The 18707-nt window shown below is 37.2% G+C and overlaps 1 pseudogene; it reads right to left on the bottom strand.

The window, feature by feature from the left end:
• Positions 1-14768: 14768 nt before the first annotated feature.
• LOC103461770 (heat shock 70 kDa protein 12A-like) lies at positions 14769-18707 on the bottom strand (annotated as a pseudogene).

Consider the following 18707-nt stretch of genomic DNA (forward strand, 5'->3'; position numbering starts at 1 on the left):
GTGCCAAACTGATATTGTGTTTTTGAGAAAAGGATTTTTGGTGGTTTTTAATAGATGTTTAAGTTCAGCTGAGTAAAAATAGGATGTCAAAGGTAATGTTACCGAGTTGTTTTCTATTTGTACCCAACAAGGTATGTCACCGGTTGAAAAATAACAGGAAGCAGCACAGAGTTGCGCAGCACAATAGTACAATTTAATGTTCGGCACTCTAAGCCCACCTCGATCGTAGGGCAGATAGAGAAGAGAGAGTCGCAATCTGGACCGTTTATTGTTCCATATAAATTTGTTAAAGGCTTTATCCATAGAAGAAAAGAAGGAAGCTGGAATGTGTAAAGGAATGGACTGGAAAAGGTATAAGAACTTTGGGAGAATGGACATTTTAATAATGTTAATACGACCTATCATTGAGATTGGCATCTCGTTCCATCTTTCTAGGGAATCTAATATTTTCTGCACTAAAGGATCGTAATTTATAGAAACCATTTTCTCTATATCTCGGTCAATCTTAATTCCTAGGTAGGTAAAGCCCTCGTCGGTATATGTGAATTGTGTTTGTATTGGAGGGTTATTTCTGTTCAGCATTAATAAGGAGCTTTTCTTTTGGTTAACTTTATATCCTGAGAATTCTCCAAATTCCTTCAGTATTTTATCAACAGCTTGAACAGACTCTTCCAGATTAGCTAAAAACAAAACAATGTCATCTGCAAAAAGAGACAACCGGTGCTCTACATTCCCAATTTGAATGCCGGTGATCTCAGGGGATTTACGTATTGCCATAGCAAGCGGTTCAATGGCAAACAAGAAAAGAAGAGGGGACAGTGGGCATCCTTGTCGTGTCGATCTACAGAGGTTTATACATCTTGACAGTTGATTGTTTGTGGCAACTTTAGCCACTGGCTCAGTGTACAGTAACTGAATCCATTTTAAATATTTTCCTCCTAGGCCGAATCTTTTAAGGGTATCAAAGAGGTAACTCCATTCAATCCTATCAAAAGCTTTTTCAGCATCTAATGACAGAAAGGCATGGTCCATAGCAAACTGTTTTGCATACAATATATTAAGTAATCGGCGGGTATTGTGAAAGGCTTGGCGCCCAATAACAAATCCGTTTTGGTCATTTGAGATTAAATTAGGAATAAGCGTTTCAATCCTTCGAGCCAAAGCTTTGCATAGAATTTTTGTGTCACAGGACATTAAAGAAATGGGTCTATATGAGTCCATTTCTGTTGGGGGTTTACCTGGCTTCAACAAAAGAGAAATAGTCGCCAAACGTAAGGATGGGGGCAGGGTGCCTTTTTCATAAGATTCATTGAACGCTTCGAGTAGATGGGGCAGTAGTTTATCTGGAAATTTCTTGTAAAGTTCAATTGGTAGGCCATCGGGGCCGGGAGCTTTACCAGAATTCATGTGGCTTAGAGCCATTTTAAGTTCTTCAACACTCAGCTTTTTATCCAAATCTTTCCTACTCTCTTCTGACAGGGTTGGAAACTGAAGTTGGTCGAGAAAATGCTTCTGTTTATTTGTGTTACCTGAATATTGTGACGTATACAAATTTTCATAATATTTTGCAAATGCATCATTTATACTTATTGGATCCGCCAGATTCTCACCATTATTTGATTTGATTAAATTTATGGCCCGATTTGTCTGTAACTTTTTAAGCCTCCAAGCTAAGAGTTTTCCTGCCTTCTCACCCTGATCATAATATGATTGTTTTGACCACAATAGATTAGTTGCTATTTTGCTGGTAGTGAGCTCGTTATATTCTGATTTTAATAAAAGAAGTCTCCTATATTTGTCAGTGTCATTGCAATAATACAACTGTTCCTGCAATTCTTTGATTTGTTTTTCAATGTTTTTTAATTTATTTAAATGGATTCTTGATTTATGCCTAGTATAGCTCATTATTTCCCCCCTTATATAGGCTTTAAATGCTTCCCATTTTATTGATGCACTAGTTTGGTTTGTATTAAAATTGAAATACTCAGTTATTTTCTCTTCAAGAAATTCCTCAAACCCTTCAGACTTAAACCATTTAGCTTGAAATCGAAATGGCATTGAAGACCGAGAATATTTTGGTAATTTTAATGATAGAATAACTGAAGCGTGATCAGAGAGTAGAATGGCTTCATACCAACATTTTTGAACTGTAGATAATAGACTAGAAGAGACCAGAAAAAAGTCTATTCGCGAGTAAGTTTTAAAGGTGCTTGAAAAGCAAGAGTACTCTGTTTTATTTGGAAAAAGTTGTCTCCAAACCTCCACTAAATTCAGGTCTTTCATATATTTCTTGATGGTTTTCCTGGCTTGTTGGTGGGACATAACAGAACTATTTGAACGGTCTACTGCAGGATTTAAAACACAATTAAAATCTCCTCCAATTATAAATGGACCATTATAAGCTGACATGGTTAAAAACAAATGTTGGTAAAAAGCAGGATCATCACCATTGGGGGTATAGACACACAAGGTTGACCATTGTAGAGATTATAGTCCCACTAAGAATAATAAATCTCCCTTATGGGTCACAGTATTTATTTTTTAGTTCAAATGGAATTGATTTGTGAATCAGTATTATGACTCCCCTAGCATGGGTTGTAAAGCTAGAGGAGAATACCTGACCAGGCCACCTAGCTCTAATTTTATTCACGTCTTTTTCGACCAAATGTGTCTCTTGCAAAAAGCATATTGTAGTTTTCATCTGTTTGATCCTGCCCATTACTTGTTTAAGCTTGACCATTTTGTTCAGACCTCTAACATTCCAACTAGATATGTTAATCACAGGACAAACAGACATAAATTGTGTAATTGGAGATGTAAACAAATAAAGTACATTGGCCCCTTCCTATTCTCTCATTCAGGTAGTGTAAAGTCCACAAAAATACAGTATCCAGAGTGAGCCCTATAACCCAAACCTCCACATATTTCCTCAAACGAAATGTGGCGTTAACCCCTTCTGAATAATGAACTTGGGTTATATGAAACGTTGCAGCCACTAAGTGGGTAACGTAAAAGTCTGCACGCATAGCGATGGTCATGTATAGGTTGGCTGGGCTAAACAAAAAAAAAATGCTCTGACCAAAATATCAATAATTAACGTGAGATTTGCCAACATTGCAAAGTTGTAATAAAGAAATATTAACAGTGTTCATGCTTGCACATACAGAAACAAAACGTTCTAAGAATACAGTTACTTTATGGAACCATGCCAGAAAAAGAGCGGCGAATACATACTAAGTCTTGGAGCTGTCCTCAGTCTGCGAGCTTATTCCATCAATATACTTTTCAGCTTCTTCCACGGATTTGAAGATCCGACGTTTGTCATTATGTGTGATGATCAAGTGGGCTGGATACAGGATGCCATACCGAACTTTAAGGGCACGAAGCCGGATTTTCACGCCATCAAAGCGCCTTTGCAGCTTGCGAGTCACGGCCGAGAGGTCAGGGAAGAAGGTGACGCGGTGGTTCTTGTAGTGTACCTCCTTCATTTTCCTGACGGCTTTCAGAGTTGCTTCCCGGTCCCGGTAGCTCAGAAACGTCATTAAAACAACCCTTGGAGCCGCAGGATTGGAGGCAAGGGGCCCAATCCTATGGGCTCTCTCCACGCAGCGGGCCGAGGTGAAGTCCTCACCTAGTGTCTCTCGGAGCCACTTCTCCAAGAAGCCACACAGATTCAATCCCTCGGATTTTTCAGGCAGCCCGACCAGTCTCAGGTTGGAGCGTCTGCTCCTGTCCTCTTGCTCCGCAACTCTGTCACAAAGCACCTCCACTGTTTTCTCCAGTGATTTAACTCTGCTTTGAAGGGAAGTAACATCATCCTCTGCTTGTGAAATTCGCGCTTCTGTTTCCCCAATTCTTTCAGTGAGCGATTGTATATCCCCTTTGATATCCTTAATTGCTTTCAGCATATCAGCGGAATGCTTGTTCATATCCTCCTTCAACAAACTGATTGCTCCGAGAATATCACTGTTGGTCGGCGCTTCTTGAGCCTCATCCAAGTTAACCGGCGCTGCCACGTTAGCATGAGCTACATTAGCCGCATTCACTTGTGGAGTCGTTTTGGTCGGTTGTTGAACCGGTTTGGCATTTTTCGGTGGCATGATGCCCAGTAAGCGTTTTCCCGTTAGCAAAACAGGCGAAATTACCAATACTGGTCTGATTTACGGATTAATTTAGAGGATTTAGTAGCGAGCCATCCGCACACGCACCTTTCACTGAGACGCCATAACCGGAAGTCCTCACTTTTTTACTTTTACTTAAGTGCAAATGTTAATGTGGTAGTTTTACTTTTACTTGAGTACATTTTTGTCTGTGTATTTGTACTTTTACTCTAGTACATTTTTTAAGTACTTTCTCCACCACTGCCAGGATGAGAAGTCTTCCAAAACCAGTGGTGGAGAAAGTACTCAAAAAATTTACTTAAGTAAAAGTACAAATACACAGTCAAAAATGTACTTAAGTAAAAGTCAAAGTATCACATTAACATTTTACTTAAGTAAAAGTAAAAAAGTCCTGGCTTTTAAAAATACTTAAGTATTAAAAGTAAAAGTACTCGCTGAATGCATTACCTAATCGCTAATATCATTAAGTGTGCCGATCGTATTTAATTTTAATACATCAGAAATGTGCCATTTTAATTAACACTACCACAGATTAAACATGTTCTTATTGTGTTTATTCTCTGTAACAGTTTAGACTTAGATATGTGATTCTATGAATCATAATTTCAGGGATGGAAACATTTTGTCTCCTGTCCTAACATAGCATGAACTTCATTAGTCACATTTATTTAGAAAGAAATCTAACTGAAAGGGGATGTAAAGAAGGTGCGGGTGGGGTGGAGGACATGCAACCAAGGAGCCATGCAGCAGAGTTGTAGTCAAGACCACCAAACCCGAGACCAAGACCAGCGCCCCGCGCTAAATGACACAATAACATTAGGTTTACCTATCAAAATTGGTTCTCAGATTGATCTGAAAGATCCACATTCCCATAAAAACACCTAGATATTAAATACTTAGAGCTGAAATATATCTAACCAGTATCAATTAAAACTCACTTCATTCTGTTTTGCTTTCATCGCTGTGCTACAATCCGCAGAGGTCTCCTGCTATTCCTAGAAAAATAAGCCGTGGGCGGTTGCCCATATTGCATATGTCAGAAACCACAACTGAAACATCGCAATTAACGGTAAATAACGTTCAACTACGAACACTGTCCAACGGCGCAACAAGTAACTAAGCAGAATGAGCACCGTGACTGTTCTCATCCTCCCTCCCACTGCATGTTTGTGACCATGACAGGAGACCAAATCAATCAATGAGCAATGAGCATGCTTTGTGTTCATACTTCAACTTTTACTTATTCAGCGATTAAATGAATGTCTACCGCACACTGTGTACCGCAGTGTACACAAGAACAAAGAACGGCTCTCAGTGAGGCTTCAGATCCGTCCAGAAGAATCGGATCGTTCCTGAATGTCATATCACTATATTGCAGACTTTGGTCACAGCGTTGTTCCATATATGCGACACCTCAGTCAACACCTCCACACAATAATTCAGCGCATGAGTGACAACTTTTTTTCATCAGATGCAACATGTGTCTCAGTACAGCTAGCTTTGCTAGCACAGATCTTACCTTTCTTTAAGCTTTCCTTCCAAGTGACGCTAAAAGTTGGACGAAGTCCCACCGACTGTGAAAGCGAAGCGCTGCTGATTTTACATGTCGCCATATCAATTTATGCAGCGCTATTATATTATAGACAAACATCTTCTCCCGCTCAGAGGAAACCACTGCGCATGTCTGGAGCTCCGCGTGCGAGTAAAGGTGGAGCCGATGGGTGACAACAGACACTAAGTCACGTTATTGCTCGGATTTTACGGCGCCACCTTAAGACCCTGAACTTCACATTTTAACGGAAAAAAAACACAATGCGACTTGGATGTAACGAGTAACGCGACAGTTTTGTAGAAATGTAGTGAAGTAGAAAGTACAGATACTTACTGTAAAATGTAGTGGAGTAAAAGTAGAAAGTATCCATTATTAAATCTACTTAAGTAAAGTACAGATACACGAAAACTGTACTTAAGTACAGTAACGAAGTACTTGTACTTCGTTACTTCCCACCACTGTCCAAAACTAACATCTGACATGGTGCAAAAACTGAATATAACATAAAATGTTTTAAATTACTAATATTTAATTTGTAAGATACTTTTCTTAGTTATTAATAATATGCTTTGATTGAAAATTGTATTATCGTGTTTTAGAATTAATTTAGTTAATGATGAATGTATTTGAAATGGTATTATTTCTGACTATATTAGAATCAAATAAAAATGTTTTGTTTAGTATTAGAAAATACTTAGGTTTATGGTGAATGAATGTCTTAATTCTTGTTTCTAATTCCTAATTAGAAACAGGAATTGTACTTCATTATTTTCTGTTGATATTATCTATTGCTTTTGGTTTGATATCAGGACTAAACTTTGGAGATGCTGAGTGCAGAAGAACAAAATTGGGTTTTTGGAGAAAACTTTTCATTGAATTAAAATACAGTATTAAAGGTTTGTTCCTGGGAGAGCAGGAGAGGAACCAGAATTTCACAGCTACCTGTGAGGTTCCTTCATCTGTTTCTCTTAGGCCAGATGGCTGTAGAGCCGCAGGAAGCCGGATAGTGTTAATAAAATAAATTTAAAATAAGTTAGTTTTAGAATTTATCATGACTTGATTGAAATACTCTAATATAGTTTTAAAAGTTATAACTAATTCTGGCCTATTGACCTTTATTTTACCTGTAGTTAAAGCAGATTGTTTGTCAAGATCTCTGATCTGCTCTTTGTCTGGAAAACAATCAGTAGGAAGTTCTAGCTTTTCACACTGATTTGTGAAAGCCATAAACCACCATGAATTCGGAGAGTCTGCTTCTACCTTATTTAACAAAAGGTGTTTGATCTTGTAACAAATTGCAGGGACTTTCAAAATGCTAAAAGGGTCAGAGATGCCTTCCAGTTGGTCAAGTAGAGATACGCCTTATTTGAATACATTAAAGAGGAAAACACACCTACAGGTATAAATGTTTGTGCACAAGGGAAACAATTCAGAAAAAGCTGATTTATTTTACTTCTGCACCAGCTCTTTCTCCAAGGACGTCCTTGATATTTCTCTGTCTTCTTGTCTCAGGTAACAATGTTTGTATCTGTGTTTCTCCAGTTTCCTGTACTATCTTATACGTTCTTCTGATTGGATTAAATTCTGTAATTCTGTGACGTCAACACGCATTGTTGTGTTTCTGTCCCCACACGTGGCCACGCGAGAGAACCCGGGATCAACAGGAAGAATCAGAGCCAGATTTTTTGCTAAATTTAATTGTATAAAAATTCTTCCTTAACACGGGCTTGGCCATCTTCAAGCTACTTGGTCTGATGATCTTAACACAGAGATTGATAATGAAATGTGGCAAACTATTCTAGAACGCATTCACACCTCATCAATTTGTGCCCGACATAGAATTATTCAGTGTAAAGTCGTCCACAGAGCACACTGGTCCAAAAGCAAACTGGCTTGAATCTTTCCAGACGTCGATTCAAGCTGTGTGAAGTGTGGTTTGGGCCCAGCCACTCTCGGTCATATGTTTTGGACCTGTTCCTCTCTATTTCAATTTTGGAAATCTGTTTTTGACTCACTTTCTGTAATCACCTCGACCACAGTACAGCCATCTCCACTCACTGCTTTATTTGGGGTTCTCCCCAAAAACCAGTTACTGCCACCCCAACATGCTGACCTCATGGCCTTCCTCACGCTACTGGCTAGACGTATCATACTGATGCATTGGAAGAATCCTCTCCCACCCTCATATTCTCATTGGATAAAAGATGCCCTTAAGTTCATGAAACTGGAAAAAATTAGGCATACTGTCAAAGGCTCTGAAATCACATTCTCAAGAATCTGGTCACCATTTCTGGACCATGTCAGGTCTTTGAGCCCTACTTTAAACTACTTATTGATTACTGTTTCAGATACCTAACTTTAAAGTTTGTTGTTATTCTGATGTACAGAGTGGCAGGAGATGTTGCTTCTTCAATCAAAACAGGAAAAGCCTTAACAAAGGTTAAGGCATTAAGCCTTAACCTTAACAATCCAGTTTGTAAACCAAAGATAATAGAATTATATAAAGACCTCAGAAGGAAATGGCCAAAAAACAAATCTAGTCTGAAATCAAAAGGGGAAAAGCTAAACTCATCTAAAATCAGAAATCTGATGGAGGTATTGTATTTATTGATAAAATCGAACCCCAAGTTGCTTTTTATTTAATCTAAAAGTTTTTTCCTAAAATAATACTATTTATCTATTGTTACGACCCTGGGCCTTGTAGGCTGGGTTGCAGGTGTCTTGTTGTCCGCCTTTGTGCTCCTCCCCTTTGCAGGTGTCTCTGATCTATTGATTGGGAATGCAGAGTACTTGAACCTGGCTGTCTACGTTGTCTGTGTCGCCCTAAGCGTCCACTCTGCCGCTGTGATGTTTGGTTGCCAGGCCCCAGCTCCCCTCCTTTTGCACTTTTGAGTTTGTCTTTATTTTTGCACTTCAACACTTCCATATGCACTCATACAACACATCCACACATTTGCATTACACCACTGATATCCACAATCCATTGTTGTTTTTGTTAATAAATATTCATTAGAATGCACTTTAACCGCAGCATGGTCTATTGTTTTTGTTACGACCCTGAGCCAGCCGTTACACTATGTTTGTAATTTCAATGAATTTCTCCAGAAAGTGTTTAGCGACGCACAAGTTGAAATGAAAGAAAAGGTGAAACAGATAGATGATGTATTTGAACTGAATAAAAAAAGTGATGCAGCAAATTCAAAAGTTCTGGACCAAAAATTGTAATGTTAAATCTAAGTCATTCGTGTTGCTGCTAATTCAATATTATGCTTGTTACAGGTTAAGGAGTATAGACAGGTTAAGGAGTATAGACAGTTAACTATTCAGAATCTGCAACTCACAATCTACAGTGAGAAACAACAGGAATTAAAGGTTTGTTTTACTAAAAATATTCTTATGATGCTCTACAAAAGGACACCCAACAAATAGTGATCCTAGATAAATGTAATGTTTATTTGGAATAATGTGAATTTTTTTGTGTGTTATTTTTTGTACTTCTTCACTATAAAACCTCACACCATTACATCAATAAAACCCCCTGTGGGTGTGGTGGATTATTTGAGACATGAATGCTTGATCCTCCTCTTGAACCTGATTGGCGCAGTCCTTCCACCACATATGACGAATGGTACCTTCTACCTCGCAGTATCATTAAGTGTCAAAAGGACCAACAAAAGATTGAATCATCTCAATGTTGAAAGCAATTAATTTTCATAGTGATTAAGGGTGATGTATAGTTTAATTGCTTGAAATTGTGCAAGCAATTAATTTGTGTAAAATGCTACATTAGTTGTCAGCTTCACTTCTGTAAATTCAAAGTTTTACTAATGTATAAAATAGCTTTGGCATGTTTTTTCAAACTTAAGGATTTAAGTAGATTATCAATTATTGCAATACATGATGTTTCTTTTTATTTTCTGTTGTAAAAACTTTAAAAACTTTTACCAAGTTTTCACTTTTATAATTTCCTGCGACAGACTGGCGACCTGTCCAGGGTGACCCCGCCTCTCGCCCGGAACGTTAGCTGGAGATGGGCACCAGGAACCCTCCCGACCCAACTAAGGGACAAGGGTGTCAGAAAATGGATGGATGGATGGATGGATGGATGGATGGACTTTTATAATTGCTGCTATTGTTGTTGCTCTTCCAATTTTGTAGTTTAATATTGGCTGCAGCTTCAGGCTACTTGAAGGCTCTTTATAGTTTGCTGTATAATCATCTCATCCAAAACATGGTGATATCTCTACTGTCTTTCAAATAAAATGAACACTTCTGATTTATATTGAAAATATATTTTGTATGTCATTCCATACAAATCTTAGTGGTTTATCTTTGTGTTGGAAACCAAAGAGAATACATCAACAATGTTTTAGTACATTTTACTGTAGTCTTCTTCACAACAGATCCACTTTATATAGAACAGTTCAATAATACAAATTCCAAATATATCACATAAATTTTAATTAAATCCCAATTATAAAACAATTCAGTCAATATTAATTGATTATGCCAATTTATTCTTTGTTTCTTGTGCAAATAAATTTCACTGAATCCATCAAGTCACCCAATGTGCAGCAATCCTTCTGATGAAGTGAACATGTGACAGCAGTGGACAAGAAAAACCTCCAGTAGGTTTGCCTCAAGGTGAGTAGCCATTTGTTGTGACTGCCTGAGGTTTTAAAAAGACAGAGCACACATACACACTGATCACTGAACACTGATCCAGGAATACTTTCTGTGGTTGTTACGGCACCTGGCCTCTTGAGACTGTGCAGTTTTCTTTTTGTTGTGCAGGTACAGCTGTGACAGAACACCTTCCTGATTGGGTGCCTGAAGACTGCAGAGAAGCAGCGACCTAATTGGACCAGCAGAGGATTGCCAAGCCAACCAGACACTGATGAGGTCCACCTGCTTCCTATAAAAGGCTCCTGAAACCATTCCTCCAGGGGGTAGCTTGTAGGCAGAGAATTTGTTAAGCTGTTCCCCCACCTTTTATGTTTATAACTGCTATGAGCAGTTTTGAGACTTTTTGGTTCTTGCTTGTCCTGCTAAACAGTTTGACTTTTAAGCAGTTTGTTTTAACAAGTGTTAAGGAAGAATTTTTATATTACTGGTAAATTTAGCAAAACTCTGGCTCTGATACTTCCTTTTGATCCCGGGTTTTCTCGCGTGGCCACGTGCGGGGACAAAAACACAACAATGCGTGTTGACGTCACAGAATTACAGAATTTAATCCAATCAGAAGAAAATATAAGATAGTAAAGGAAACTGAAGAAACACAGATACAAACATTGTTACCTGAGACAAGAAGACAGATAAATATCAAGGACGTCCTTGGAGAAAGAGCTGGTGCAGAAGTAAAATAAATCAGCTTTTTCCTGAATTGTTTCCCTTGTGCACAAACTTTTATACCTGTAGGTGTGTTTTCCTCTTTAATGTATTCAAATAAGGCGTATCTCTACTTGACCAATTGGAAGACATCTCTGGCCCTTTTAAATTTAGAAAAAGTCCCGCAGTTTGTTCACAAGATCAAACACCTTTTGTTAAATAAGGTAGAAGCAGACTCTCTGAATTCATGGTGGTTTGTGGCTTTCACAAATCAGTGTGAAAAGCTAGAACTTCCTACTGATTGTTTCCCAACAGACAAAGAGCAGATCAGAGATCTTGGCAAACAATCTGCTTTAACTACAGTAAAATATATCAATAGGTCAGAATATGTTATAAATTTTAAAACTATAATTATGGTATTTCAATCAAGTCATGATAAATTCTAAAACTAACTTATTTTAAATTTATTTTCTTAACGCTATCCGGCTCTACAGCCATCTGGGCAAAGAGAAACAAATGCAGGAACCTCACAGGTAGCTGTGAAATTCTGGTTTCTCTTCTGCTCTGCCAGGAACAAACCTTTAATACTGTACTTTAATTCAATGAAAAGTTCTCCAGAAACCCAATTTGTTCTTCTGCACTCAGCATCTCCAAAGTTTAGTCCTGATATCAAACCAAAAGCAGGAATTAGAAACAAATAAGAATTAAGACATTCATTTACCATAAACCTAAGTATTTTCTAATACTAAACAAAACATTTTCATGTGATTCTAATATAGTCAGAAATAATACAATTTCGAATACATTCATCATTAACTAAATTAATTCTAAAACAAGATAATAGAATTTTTAGTCAAAACATGTTATTAATAACTAAGAAAAATGTCTTACAAATTAAATGTTAGTGATTTAAAACATTTTATGTTATATTCAGTTTTTTGCACCATGTCAGATGTTAGTTTTGGAAGACTTCTCATCCTGATTACGTGAACCGACCAAAGTTCCCTTTCTCAGAGTAATTCAAGTGATACTGTCCCCCACCTTCCTGCATATGTTAATGTATGACCTCCTGTCTTTAATGATAAGACTCCAGGGGTCTGAGCCGAAATTCTCTTGCAGATCCTCTATTCTCCTTTGTACTTTAAATACTTAACCCAGCAATAGTTATTCGGGTTTTAAATCACTAACACAAACCTGTTCAAACTTAAGAAATTCGTTCTAAAAGGTTTAAACTGTTAAACACTCAAAATAATAATTTTTCTCAACACAAGCTAGCTGCTTGTGTTTGTGAGGCTTGGTGCTCCCTTTGTGTGTGTGTGTGTGTTTTTTTCTCTTTCTTTCTTTTGGGTTATTTGAGTTTACTTTAGTTTAGACTGACTTGTTTGAACATCCATCCATCCATCGACCCATTTTCTGTACACCCTTGTCCCTAGTGGGGTCAGGAGGTGGCATTGCCTATCTCCAGCTAACATTCTGAGTGAGAGGTGGGGTCACCCTGGACAGTCGCCAGTCTGTCGCAGGGCAACACAGAGAGACACACTCACACCTAGGGACAATTTGGAGAGGCCAATTAACCTGACAGTCATGTTTTTGGACTGTGGGAGGAAACCGGAGTACCCGGAGAGAACCTACGCATGCACAGGGAGAACATGCAAACTCCATGCAGAAATACACCGGGCCCAGAACCTTCTTCCTGCAAGGCAACAGCTACCAACTGCACACATGTGCAGCCTCCTTGTTTGAACGTTTGTAATCAAATTTGTACTTAACAGTTCTTCAATTTGTTGTCATTTTCTTTAGTTTTAATTGGGTTAAATTGTACTGTTTTAGTTCTGTTAAAGTGTCTTTTTGTAATAAATCATTTTACATTCCACTTGTTTCTCTGGACAGATCTTTGCTACATCCCCTGAATCCCTAGTCCACAGGGGGTGGTAACGGTGTTGAAGGGAAAAGTAAAGTGTTAATTATGACCACATCTCATTTATTGGTGGGATAAAAATACAGCTAAACGGATAAGCTCTGAGTCAGTAATTAAATGTATACCAATAAAAAACAATTAGTTGAAGCAGTAGTTACTTCAATTGCTGTCAAAGGGCAAAAAACTAATTTCCAGGTCTGTGAACACCTGCGAAAATTGTCAGTTTCCAGCTCCAAGTTGCAGCGTTCATGTTTCTGTCAGAACCTGCTTTTAACACATAATGAACACAAAGAAGTGGTGGGATGATTCTAATTAGCATTTCAATTGAAAATCCCTGAACCACGTCTTTACAAGAACAGCTGCAACAGGCTGAATCTGTAATCCTTAAAATTTTGTATTTAAGTTGAGAGTAAATTTGTCACCAATGGTCACACTGGCTCATTATTTTACAGATCTGTGTAAAGTCAAACCCCTAGCCTTCCTAAAATGCAATCTCTGATCCACCAACAAGCACAGAAAATGTATCTTTAATCAGTCTAATTGAATGCATACATATTGCAACATGTATTTAATAAATAGTCTTATTTGTGTGGGTCTCAAGAGGGTGGTTGAGAGTCATCTAATATTTGCAATAACTGCTGGTCCTAGAATTGTGCCATGGCTCTTGTCACGGCTCTTGTCACATTAATCTGATTTATTAAAAAACATATATAGTCCTCCTATTTGGCTTAAGACCTGAGTTTTTGGGCAATTATTTAATCTTTAATTTGTGTAATTATTTACTTTTAATGAGGGTTGCACAGTGGCGCAGTTGGTAGAGCTGTTGCCTTGCAGCAAGAAGGTTCTGGGTTCGATTCCCGGCCCCGGTCTTTCTGCATGGAGTTTGCATGTTCTCCCTGTGCATGCGTGGGTTTTCTCCAGGTACTCCGGTTTCCTCCCACAGTCCAAAAACATGACTGTCAGGTTAATTGGTCTGTCTAAATTGCCTCTAGGTGTGAGTGTGTGTGTGTGGTCATGTGTCTCTGTGTTGCCCTGTGACAGATTGGCAACCTGTCTAGGGTGACCCCGCCTCTCGCCCGGTACGCTGGCTGGAGATGGGCACCAGCAACCCTCCTGACCCCACTGAGGGACAAGGGTGCAAGAAGATGGATGGATTTACTTTTAATATTTTTATGTATGTCAATAGTAATGTATTTAACAACAGAGAATAGCTGATAATCATCTTCAAATACACATAAAAAGAAGGTAAACTGGTAATGTAGATTTATTTGAAATCAACTATACACAATTGAGATTAATCTAAATTGTAGAGTAGTGCAGTCAAATTTAATTTATTTTAATTGTTAAATAGTTTTCTTAATAAACTTTTGGTCATAAAAGTGCTGAACACTTTTATGACCTGACTGTACCTAAACACATTTGCTCAGACAGTTTTCTTTTTTTTACGCGGTTGTCTAAAGGCAATTTTAAAGTAACCAAAAAACATCTTGGTGTCTTTGGGTCTATTTTTTGGGAAATAACAATTTGCTTTGTAACCAAAGCTGATTAATTGTTGTTGTTCATCAAATGGGATGAAGGCAGAAGTCTTTGGTGTGTCCTGTCCAAGCTCTTTATACCATCTTTTCATGATAGGATCTATTGTTTCTCTGTTATATATCTACCAGAACCAGAAGGATCAAACTCCTGGTTCTGGTAGATATTCGGTGAAATTGCTTTTATTGTAAGAACACATCCAGCTGGTTGTGGTGATGAAAAACATTGAAATTAGTACTATTAGTAAAATCTTTTCATCACACTGTTTTGACTTTACTTCAATTCCAGCTGTTCTAAATGTTCAACTGAAGGCATATCAACTGTTGGTCAACTCCATAGCTATTTCAGACTTACCTACAAACACAAGGCTATAAAAACAGAAACTAAAATGCAAAATCTCCAGCTATGTTGTTGCCTAATAAAGGTGAGGCTGAGAAAAACCTTCCCAAGCTTGTTTATCCAGTTTTGAATAAAAACATGCTTGACACATTCTTTACCAGATAAAAACCCAAGACAATTATGAAACATTACATTTTGTCAGATTTTAATACAAGAATTATGAAGAATAATCATAAAATATACATCAAATAAATGAATCTATGTTCATGTTGTTCTTAATTAAAGGCAACTGCAATGTATGGTTCTGGTGATGCAAAGCAGACCAGAACCAGAACCAGAAGACCTGAGATGTCTGGAAGGTTGATACAACAACAGCAGATCTCCAATGTGTTGTGGTGCTAATGCTAAACTGTTCAGTAAGAAAAGTACAACGTGATGTCTGTTAATGAACCCTGATGAGCCAGTTCCTGTTAACAGGTTACGATGACATTCATACCGCTGCACTGTAGAGATCTGAGCCACTTTCTTCAGCCAGCCAGTGTTATGCAAAGCTACAAGACATCTTGAATTCTGCCAAAGCATTTTAAAAAGTACAGATTTACACAAAATCAAACAGATTTTGCACATTCAACAAAAGAAAATTCCCTGTTTGTCCTAGCCTTTTTCTTCAAACATGCAGCAGGAATAAAGTTTGTAAGAGTAACTCAAACAATGTGTGTATTGTCGCCTTAAAATGTCATTGTATATATAGAAAACTTTTATAAATATGCAATGTCTAGTCTATTAACTTATTATTTCTCTGGTCATTAAATGTATGAATAAGATGCTTTAAAAATGGTTGTGTTGAGTTACACAACACAATGGCTGAAACAATCTAAATGGAATAATTATTAGTCAATGCTCAAAATAATCGCTATATTTCTCTTTAGTCTCTAAAACTGAAGTCTCCTCTCTAGTTTTCAGTTTCTCACAGGAACATTCTCAGATTATAGCAAAGAATCTTACTTTGATTAAAGCCATTTTTATTTTACACAACTGAACTGAAATTCAGTAGGAATGTGTTTACAACAAGCAAGACCAAACTCTGCTGCATTTTTAAACTTTATTAATCTTTAAAAATAATCTTTAGATATAAAATAAAAACAGAATACCTTATTAAACAGTGATTTTCAGCCACTCTAGGTGTACATCTGGACAATATTTATACAGAATTAAATCAATGTGTAAATAAGTATAAGAGGTATAAATAACCTTGTCCATGCCATGTCTTAGAAAAGGTAAAAAAGTCACCAAGCAAACCAAAAGCATTACTTTAACTTAATTTGTACATATTGTTTGATCTGCGATGCAAATATCACATGTGTGAATATTCCCTTTGGTATAAAGAGTTACAAAGTGTTCACAATATAACATATATAAAAAACACTTTATGGTAATTGCAGTTAGCAACAATAACAATCAAATATCACCAGTAACACTATAATTTCTCCAGAAGATAATCATCAGTATCTGTTAGCTCAGTGTTTCAATAACAAAATACAGTAAAATATATATGTTCAAATCATAAAGATACAGCTCCATACTTTAGGTTACATGTGATACACCTAGCCTTTATTATATTTATTTTCTTTTCAACTCTTACATTAGTTATAAAAAAGCACAAGAAGTCTCAAGGCTACAGTTTATAAATTTCTCCAAATGTTCTGTTGAATTCAGATTATGGTTTTTGAAACATTTCATTTCCACATGAATTCAAACTTGGTGGATGACTCAGAATCTGAAGTTAAGTCTTTAGCTTTTATTTTCATGTTCATGCAGTTAAATGTGATTGTTAGCTTAACCTCCCGACTGCGTCCACATTCAGTGTTTGGTGAATTAAGAAATAAACAACCTATTTGTTCTACTCCCTCCTCAGTCACATATTTTGGGATTTTCTTTAGTGTGCGATAAAAATAGAAGTTCATCATGGTCTGATCTGCTTCTATTGGATAAAAGGTGAACTCCATGGTTTTATTCAAAACATGTTCACCAACTTCAACTAGTTTTATGAAAAGTCCTCCACACCATTCACCATCTTTGTTGGTGAATTTCCTTTCTTTGATGTGCTTTAATTCATCAAACCTGTCAGTGACACCGATTCCATAAGTGAAAGCACTTTTCTGAAACTGTAGCCATGACTGGTTAGTTCTACAGCTCCCTTCAGTACTGAGTCTCTAGGTCTAGATGGACACAAAACTGTACAATAATCTATAAACTCATCAGTAATGTGGCTCCTTAAAACTTGACACGCAGCGTATTCCCCCATTAAAAAAATGCAGCCAATGTTGAAACCTTTGTTGAATATTTCTCTGACTTTATGAGTGATTCCCTGCAGGCTTTGAGCAAAAAACTACCTCAGTTTATTTCTAGATATGTTGATTAATCCTTCATCCCAGGATGCTCCTTCTACTCCTTCAAAGAACTTTTCTGTGTTTTGGTGTTTACAAGCTAGTGATGACAGATTAAATGGACAGATGACCTGAATATCTTCATCCCCTTCCTTTAAACGGGAAAAGTCATGCATCATCCTCTGAACCTCACTGGGATAGTTTTTTTCATAGCAATCCCAGACTCCAATGAAAATTTCTCTGAGGAATTCTTTATATTTTCTGTCCACACTTTGTCCTCCCACATCATTCACAGAGCATCTATGCAGCTCCTTCAGTTCTCCTCCTTCCAAGACTTCATGAACAGCAAAGTTAATGTTTTCATCTGTAGCAAACAGAGAAAGTGATCAACACAAGATTAACACTCTCAGTTAAGACAGAAAAACAAAACAAAGCACATCATTTCTAGTATAAGAGAAGTTCAATGATCTGCAGTTGACATGAACAGATGGGTAACTGATCTGTTCATCAGTCAGGAATCAACTATAGGCAGATGTTAACTTTAGTCAGTAATAAGGGCTGAATTAAGTTTAGCCTCCATCTCCAGAGGGTTTTTGTTTTAACAAATCCATTCATTTGAATCGAATCAAAATTCTTTTATGTGTAAAAACAGGATTTGTTTAAAATAAGGTCAGAAAACAAACTACCTTCAGCAATAATAACAATGTGTCGTTTTCCTGGAGATCGGAGATCCTTCAGATCTATTCTGGTTCCTGTGATGAAACCATCAGCTGAAAGCTTCATACACCAGGCTAAAGCTGCTTCTGATTCTAGAGTGAAGACCAGTTTATCTTCATTTCCATTTGTTACAATACCTGCCTAAAAGAGAGAAAAAAAATTTCTAAACATTTGTAAGTATGTTTATTTATTGTCACTTCAGCTTGTTAACATTATGTTACCTGAGTCGCAGCTTCTCTCAAAAAGGGTTTAGCTGAAGGATCACAGGAGTCAGGAAGAGTCAGAACCCAGGTGAAGTCAGAGGCTGTAAACTTCATTCCTACAGTGTTTTGCTGAATGGTTTTCAGAGCGTCATCTTTCAGGAATCTTAAAGCTTCTGTAAAAACCTTCAGAGCTTTCATTTCCTTTCCATTGACTGATTTAATATGTAGAGTCTTGGTTAAATTCTGTACATTAAAAAAGTAAAGTAATTAAGTAATTATTAATTTCATAGTAAAGATTTTATTCTGTAATAAAAAAAACATCATACTTACTATCCTATAGAGGAGCTTGAAGTAGTCAAAAAAGAACATGTTTCTTGCTTCTTTACCGCTTATTGATAAATAACTTTGTTTAGCTTCATAACCAAAGCTGATAAATTGTTCTTGGCCATCAAACAGGATGCAGGTAGGAGCCTTTGGGGTTTCCAGTCCAACTTCTTCACTCCAACGCCTTAAACATGGGGCAATTCTCTCTTCACGGCTGGTTATATTGAAGGCATATTCAGTGTGTGTTGGGCCAATCTTTATGGCTATAATAAAGCCGTCACCCAT

This window comes from Poecilia reticulata, chromosome 2, assembly GCF_904066995.2.
Source record: "Poecilia reticulata chromosome 2, P_reticulata-male-v2, whole genome shotgun sequence".
In the NCBI taxonomy this organism is placed as follows: domain Eukaryota; kingdom Metazoa; phylum Chordata; class Actinopteri; order Cyprinodontiformes; family Poeciliidae; genus Poecilia; species Poecilia reticulata.